The 8671-nt window shown below is 35.6% G+C and overlaps 1 pseudogene; it reads left to right on the top strand.

Moving 5' to 3' along the window:
- The first annotated feature begins 461 nt into the window (after window positions 1-461).
- On the top strand, window positions 462-5784 carry LOC136834683 (uncharacterized; annotated as a pseudogene).
- Window positions 5785-8671: the final 2887 nt, after the last annotated feature.

Consider the following 8671-nt stretch of genomic DNA (forward strand, 5'->3'; position numbering starts at 1 on the left):
CATGTGTTCCTGAAAATAGATCGCAAAGGCACGTTACGTAAACATTTCTACACGAAATGCTGAATCTGTTGTAGGGGGTATAACATATATATATATATATATATATATATATATATATATATATATATATATATATATATATATATATATATATATATATATATATATATATATATATATATATATATATATGTGTTGATTTATTTAATTCAATTTAATTAATTGTTTTTCTGTAACAAGCCATTTGGGCAGTGTTAGTAAGGACGTTGTTTATTCTCCTTAGCGGCCTCTTTGTGTGAAACAAACAATTAATTGTTTCTGTCTTTCTCTTTTCGAGTGACGGCGCCTTGGCAACCCTCCCCAAGCGTTTACATCTTGTCCCGTGAAAGTCGGGCAAAAGATCTGAGTGTCTGAGCCGTTGGTGGTGGTTGCTGAGGCTGCTTGCTGGAGTACCTGTTGCCATGGTTACTTGCTGTCCCCCACTGATTGAATTCCCGAGAGGAATCCCGCTACTGTAAGGAGCTATTCATCCTGTGGGTTGTGCTCCTCTGATATTGGATTACTGGCATTCCAGTCTACGACTCTGGTTCAGTTATACTACCGGGGGTTACTCTCTGTCCGACTGTAAAGTTTATCATTACCTTTTCCTGAAGTGGATTACCGTCCGTTGGCACCAGCCTAGCCTGCGCCCTTTTAATCCGAGATAGCTCGGACGTGAGACGAGGATCTTGATTATTCCCACCTCGAGGAGATCACGGCGTGGTACCAAAAAGTCTTTATTTATATAATTAATTTAACGTGTAATTGGTTAGGACAGTCTTTCTTTTGACCGGCTCTTTCTTTCTTGGACCCCTCTTTTTGCGTATAAGTGTTTTGCCGTCTGTCCTATTAGTGTGAGTGTATTTTGATTTTATTATTTAAAGGTGTTTGGTGTTAATTTTATTTATGTATTTTACGAGGTTCAGGTGTCACTTCTGTCTGATGTTTATGTATTAAATATTAAGGGGTTTTTGTCAGTGTTTGTTTGTCCCCCTTGAATCCTCTTGCACACACTAACTTATTTGGCACGATTCCACCCATTGCGAGCTTCGTCGCCGTGTGGTGAATATTGGTTTTTAAAGAAATTGGAAGTATTTATTGTGTGGTGGTCTAAGAGGCCATATATATATATATCATATAATCGCCAACAGTTATTCAGAGTAAAAATTATTAATGTCACCACACAGGTATCCAGAAGTCACTGATAAGGGAATATTGTCAATTTTCTAAGACTCGTGAGGATGAACTAATTCAGGAAGATATAGCGGGTAAGTCAACTGGAAGACTGGTCAGTTAATGAATATCAGTTAAAAAGATGAAATAGTTTGTGTATATGCAAATATCCTAATATATGCAAATAGTTCATGTACAATATAATTTTTTTTTTATAAGCTCGAGGGATGAATATATATATATATATATATATATATATATATATATATATATATATATATATATATATATATATATAATATATATATATAAATATATATATATATATAAATATATATATATAAATATATATATATATAAATATATATAAATATATAAATATATATATATATATATATATATATATATATATATATATATATATATATATATATATATATATATATATATATATATAGTGTGTGTGTGTACATGTTAGGCTATGTGCAATTGCACAAACTATTTCATCACATTTTAAGAGTTACAGTTATCAGTATCACTGTAATTGTTTTAACTGATTTACAATATTCCTTTGTCAAAATGACAAGTATTGGTAGTAACCTCTGGATGCCTGTGTAGTCACTTTCATAACTTTTACTCTGAATTATTGTTGGCGATTATATATATATATATATATATATATATATATATATATATATATATATATATATATATATATATATATATATATATATATATATTATATATATATACATACATAAATACATATATATATATATATATATATATATATATATATATATATATATATATATATATATATATATTATATATATATATATATATATATATATATATATATATATATATATATATTATATATATATATATATATATATATATATATATATATATATATATATATATTATATATTATATATATATATATATATATATATATATATTATATATATATATATATATATATATATATATATATATATATATATGTATATATATATATATATATATATACATTCATTTATCAAATAACAAATAATGATAATGACTGGCTGAGTCCCTGCGTAGTCATTTTAACTTTTATTCTCAATTACTGTTGGCTATTAGATAACACTATACCTGAACTCACAACATCTGATATCCAGTGATAAATGAAATATTGTTTTTTCATCCTTTTTAAAAACAGTATTGTTAATCTGGCTAATTATGTCCAGAACCTCCGTTTTTTTCAGCAACTTTAATTATTTTTTTCATGCCCGCCAAATGCCGAAGGGGTTACGCCCCCTATTCTAACGGATAGAGGGTTTTATAAGAAAGATATTTTGTCAAGTAGTAAAATATTAAATACGTTTTCTTGGCTCCGGGGACATTTCCGTGAATGCCTTGAACCATTTGTCCCGATAACAGTCTCGAGAAAATATGGTTTTACGTAAATTAATTCTGATACTTCTTAGACTTTTATTTTTGAAGATCAGTGGTCAAGGGGACGGTCGCCCAAATGCCCGTTTCTGGCCCAGATCCGAAGGGAACAATAAAATGGGAAAGGAAGGAAGAGGGGTCAAGAGGCTTAATCAAAAGGCCTCTTACAGTTAGGAAGGTTATTGAGAATTTGGAGAAACTGAAGTTGGAGGAAAATTCCAAAGCCTGTCAGCAGAGGGAAAGAATCCGTCACTGAACCACGTGATCCGACGAGGATTCCAGATTTCCAGAGAGTCTGGCAAGACGTTACGAGGCCTTAGGAAAGCAACTACACAAATAAATACAAAAAGGCAGACTTGAACAATCTCTCTTATATGAACCTGTCGCCTGTAACTAGGTTCATGATAAAACATTAAATCTAGATTATCAGTAACAGGCGACATTGTTCCTGTCCCACAGTAATCAACTCCCTTCGAACAAATATGATTATGTACATATATATTTTTAGATATTTTTATGTGAAATTCTTTTTGAACTTATTTTTAGTTTTTTATATAAATTTATTACGGCGTCAATAAAAAGATGTTGTAACGCCAGTCTTAATAGACATAATTAATCAATCAATCAATCCATTATAGATTACATATCCCCCACATTTTCGTTTCGGTGCAACGAATACTCGCTGTATGTTTCTGTAATATTATTTCTGACCGAAATTGAAAATAGTTTCCTAAATTCCGCTACTTGCATCTACACGCTTATATAATTTTTCATAAACAAATATTCTTCCTATTTCCATAAACCACACTTCAAGACCAAAGGCTACTTCGGAGTGTATCACCAGATAAGAGATTTCAAGGACTACTATGGGTTTCACAGACAGTGCAAGTGCGATTTTTTGCAATTATTATGTAACGAACACTCGTATCAATATGAGATTTTGCTATAGTGAGGAAATTTATAGGAGTATCATGAATCATTAATTGTTAATTATAAAGACACTTGCCCCTATACCAAAGGGCAAAGTCTCAATCAGCCAGTCACAAAAACGAACAACATTATAAAAGCTCCGCCTTCACCCCCTCCTTCCCTCTCCTTTCTTCCCTTACCTGCCCTCCCCCTCCCTTCAAGCTCTCTCTTTCTCTCTCTTTTTTCTCTCTCGGAAGGTAGCTTAAGTTTCAACTTATTTTGTATGATTTTTTTTAATATCAAGCTATCGATATATCTATCTAATTATAATTTATATTGTTGTAGCTATGTACCGATTCAATCGGTTGTTACCTATCAGATGACTGATTTCTTTATGCATTGATTTGCTCATTTCTCTCTCTCTCTCTCTCTCTCTCTCTCTCTCTCTCTCTCTCTCTATGATAGTGGTTATGTAAATAATTATTAGATTGAGATCTATCTGAAGGGTTTTGGAGTAGTTGAGTGATAGACACTATGACTGATAGGAAATAACTTTGTACCTGCGTTTGCTTACCTTCTTCGCAAACCTCATTTCCACGCAGGGCATTAGCCATCTACTGGTATTACAAGGGTGAGCTTGAAGAAGTGATGGCTACCTCAGAACATAACTGTCCGTATGGTTGCAGAAATGAGTTTGTCACCCAACTCTTCAACTTTTTTAATAAAGAGAAAGCTGACAATTGCCTTCAGATTCGTTTGAATAGGTAACTTGTTACAGTTACTCTATGAATTACAAATAAATATTGACCCTTTCCACAGGACATTCATCAGAGTTAAAGCCTTGATTATACTGATGCACGTATCTTCAAGTCATGGATGTTCAAATTTTATTTTATATGATACATATCTATATAAATCCTTTCCTTCATATAGGCCTTACCACCGTGTTGCAGCAGCCTTGAGGATGAAAGTGGGGACGGTGCATTCGATTGTGTATCGTAGGACTAGGCCACGGCCCGTCACACCACCAACGCCTCCAGCATAGCCTATCTTTGACAGTTTCTCTGTAGGAGCCATACGTCGGCACATCCATACAAAGTTTGCTGCCTAGCAGGCTTTTACCCTCGCATCCCTGGCACAGAACCTGAAGGAAGAAAGTATCATCCCTGAAAGTACCTCAAAGATTTCGCTATGGCGCTTACTCCACAAAATGGGAATCGAGTATAAGACCACTCAGCGCAAGATGTATGTCAAGAAGGAGTCGATTGACATCATGTGCCAAAGGATACGTTCCCTGCGGGACCTTCAAAGACACAGGGAAGACGGCAGGGAGGTAGTGTACCTGGATGAAACGTGGTTCACAACCAGAATGAGTCATAACATGGAATGGGTGGATACCACGCAGCCAAATACCAGTGCCAATTACAGCCGTCAGGTGCCACCAGGAGAGGCGGAACCTACAGCCGATGACTTCATTGAGGGCTCCTTCCTCTGCTTCCCTGCTAAAAATACCAGCGGCGACTACCACGGGGAAATAAATGGCGAAATGTTCCTACGGTGGCTAACAACTCAGCTCCTGCCACTCCTAGAGGAGCCTTCGATATTAGTGATGGACAATGCTCCATACCATAGTATAATGACTGAAGAGAGTCGTTGTCCCACTACTGCCACCAGGAAATCTGACCTCATTGAATGGTTACAGCGCAGAAATATATCCTTCCCGCAGCATGCTACAAGACCTGAACTCCTCTACATATGCCGTCAAAATAGGCCAGAGCCTGAGTACAAGGTAGATAACACCATTCGGGATTGGGGTCACGAAATCGTCCGCCTGCCGCCCGCACATCCCGAGCTCAATGCAATCGAGCAGGTGTGGGGGCACATGAAACGATACGTGCGCTCCTCACTCCAACGTTTCACCCGAGCAGACCTGCAGGCCAGATTGGAGGAAGCAAGGCTCTCTGTCACTGGCGATGTATGGGCAGGGGCAGTACGTCGATCACGAGCTTTTGAGGGTGGACAGTTATCGTTCAACAGATAACATGCATGACAGTATTGATCCTGCCATTATTAGTCTTGACAGTGACACTGACGATGAAGTTGACTTGGTCTTGGAAAGCGACGAAGATAAGAAAAAAATAAAAATAAAAAAAATTAAAAAAACATTCAAAGAAAATTAAATATGAAGGATTATATCCTACCCACATTCGAGTCCCGTTATCGATTGATACAAATATTCAATCAAATTCAATTCAGTCCTTACAGAGCGTTATAAGTTTTCATGGGGGGGGGGGGCGGCAATACATGTGATATTAGGTGAAATAAAAATTTTATTTCTCATTTCCTATGAATACCTGTCATCTACGCTCATATCCAATGCCGAAATAAGCAATGATATAATGGTGTACAATAGCATATTGTTCAAAGACATTATATTATATATATATATATATATATATATATATATATATATATATATATATATATATATATATATATATATATATATATATTGCTATTTAGCAAACACTTTAAATTTAAGAAGCATGGGGACAAAAGGAAAAAATGGTTAAACCTCTGTGCCACTCCCCGCATTTGTAGAAACTGACAGAAAGGCAGAGAGAGAGAGAGAGAGAGAGAGAGAGAGAGAGAGAGAGAGAGAGAGAGAGAGAGAGAGAGAGAGAGAGCAAATCAGTGTATAAATAGATCAGTCAACTGGAGGGTAACAATCAGTGAATCGTTACATTTATACAACAATGTCAATTATTATTAGATATGCAAAATTCGTAAAAAAATTTGTTTAAATCAAAGCAACTTTCAGAGAGAGAGAGAGAAAGAGAGAAGGAAGGACGTAGGGCAGGCGAGGGAAGAAAGGAGAGGGGAGGAAGAAGAAGGGGGTTGGAGGTGAAGGGGGATGGTAGGTAGGCGCAGCTTTTCTAAGCTGGTGTTCGTTTTCTTGCTTGGCTAATGAGTTTTGCCTCTTGGTATAGGCACAAAAGTCTTTATTATTTACAATAAATGATTCATGATACTCCTATAAATTTCCTCACTGGGTGTAATACACTATAGCAAAATCTCGTACTGATCCGAGTTTTCGTTACAGAATAATTGCAAAAAATCGCACTTGCACTGCCTGTGAAACCCATAGTAATTCATTTTTATCAAAAGACTTATTTTCAACAGTTAATCTCTCGCAAGAAATTGTAAACTGTTGTCAGAAATTCAATGAGGTGTAGAAGTATATAAATTTCTAATTGTATTTACTTAATTTATCTGCGTGCTTTCATCAGCATTCCTATTGATGTCTTTAAAACGTAATGTCTACTTTTTCCACTTCCTTTACCTTTCGGCTAAATATTATAAATTTTCCGAACGCTTTTCCACACCGATTCATCAAATCGTTCAAAGACAAGAAAGCGCTTTGGTGCGAGTAACTGCCTTTTCCCTTATGAAAGAAATTGCGTCCTGTCTGTTCGCCACGATCTGCTCATCTTCAGTTTCTACCTTGCCTCCACTCGGAACTCTTTCGCGCAACTTATTCCTCGTGAAGAATCTCTTCGACCTTTTTCATCTATTCACAAAGACAATAAGTCACTCTCTCTATACGAAGAACATGGTAAGAGGGGAACTCTCTCTCTCTCTCTCTCTCTCTCTCTCTCTCTCTCAATGGCAATGGCTGTGCAGCACGGGCAGAATTGAGTGAGCAACAGCAATAACAGTATGACGTCAAACATGAACAGCTCAGAGGCAACAGGATGAAAAAGACAGAGGACGGAAGAACAAGAGTCGAAGGGTAGGGAACTGGACGTGGGATGTTCCACGAAGGTAAAACGAGCATGATCTTGGAATCGACGCTTTCAGATCACCTTCTCTGTTTTTGCTACGAAACTGAAATATTGTTGTGATAAATGACAGGTACTTCAAGGTTTTTCAAATACAGGAATTATGTCTTTTAACCAGCAAAGTTTTTCACAGTTACTCTGCTTCTATTTATCTATCTGCTCACTTTAGTTGTAAGTTGTATAAAGTGTTGAGCAATCCACCATGATGTACCTCACTGAAAAAAGTTATTAGTTATAATATATGTGTCTAAACAGCTTATCTTTTATTTAATTGCTTAAATTTAGTCATCAGTATCACTGCTGGTTTTGCATTTAACTTTATAATTAACTATCAAAAACACTTTAAGCCTTTCGACTGACATCATAAAAACTGCCAAACTTTTATCCTTTATAACTGAGCACAAACTCAGGTTAACCTTGACATATATTTCAAACTGATGTTGTTGCCTCCACGAAGAATTAAGTTTAGATCTGTCTTGAAATTATCAAATTTATAAATACTTTTCTTGATCTACACATTATTGACCTTGCTCTCATTAACGAGGCCTCAATTTTAAGTTTTTGCAAATTTAGGTAGCCCATTTCGGACTGACTGAAATAACATACTGCAATCTTTATGGGTAGTTTCTGAAAAGAGAATGAATTAAGTGACGCTAAAATATTAATGTACAAGGCAAGAAACAATGTTCTCTTCCGATATGAAGCCAACGTGGTTTGCCTTTTCAAGGATATCTCTCAATTACAAGGACACTGGACTAACCAGGCCAAGCACCAGAAGTAAACTTAGTACAGTCCAAGGGCGCAGCTATAAAGGGTTCCAGATATGACTGCATCATGAGAATATGTCTGACTATGTGATCACGAAAGAAGGGCGGGACCACATTAGGCCTAATCGGGGTCACGAAAGGTTAGTCATGGCCTTACCGTTCGAATATAATCAAGACCAAAGACAAAAATATGTAATACCAATACTTAGAAATCATAAAGTATCTAATGTAAACAAGGAAAATCACCTAAAGAAACACGGTTATTTAATTTCGTTCATGAGGCGTTTTGAAGGGAACACTATGAGACTGCGTGCTAAAACGCACAGCATTTCAATAAATACTGAAATACTGAAGCCATTAATGGTATTACAAGACCAATTTTATCTCGGCTGAGCTTATCACTACCGAATAGTTTATCCTGAAATGAGATGAAATAATGTTTCAGGAAGTAAATTATACAGCATTTTATGCAAAGAGACACATTTCAAAATTGTGAAATGT

This window comes from Macrobrachium rosenbergii, chromosome 54, assembly GCF_040412425.1.
Source record: "Macrobrachium rosenbergii isolate ZJJX-2024 chromosome 54, ASM4041242v1, whole genome shotgun sequence".
In the NCBI taxonomy this organism is placed as follows: Eukaryota; Metazoa; Arthropoda; class Malacostraca; order Decapoda; family Palaemonidae; genus Macrobrachium; species Macrobrachium rosenbergii.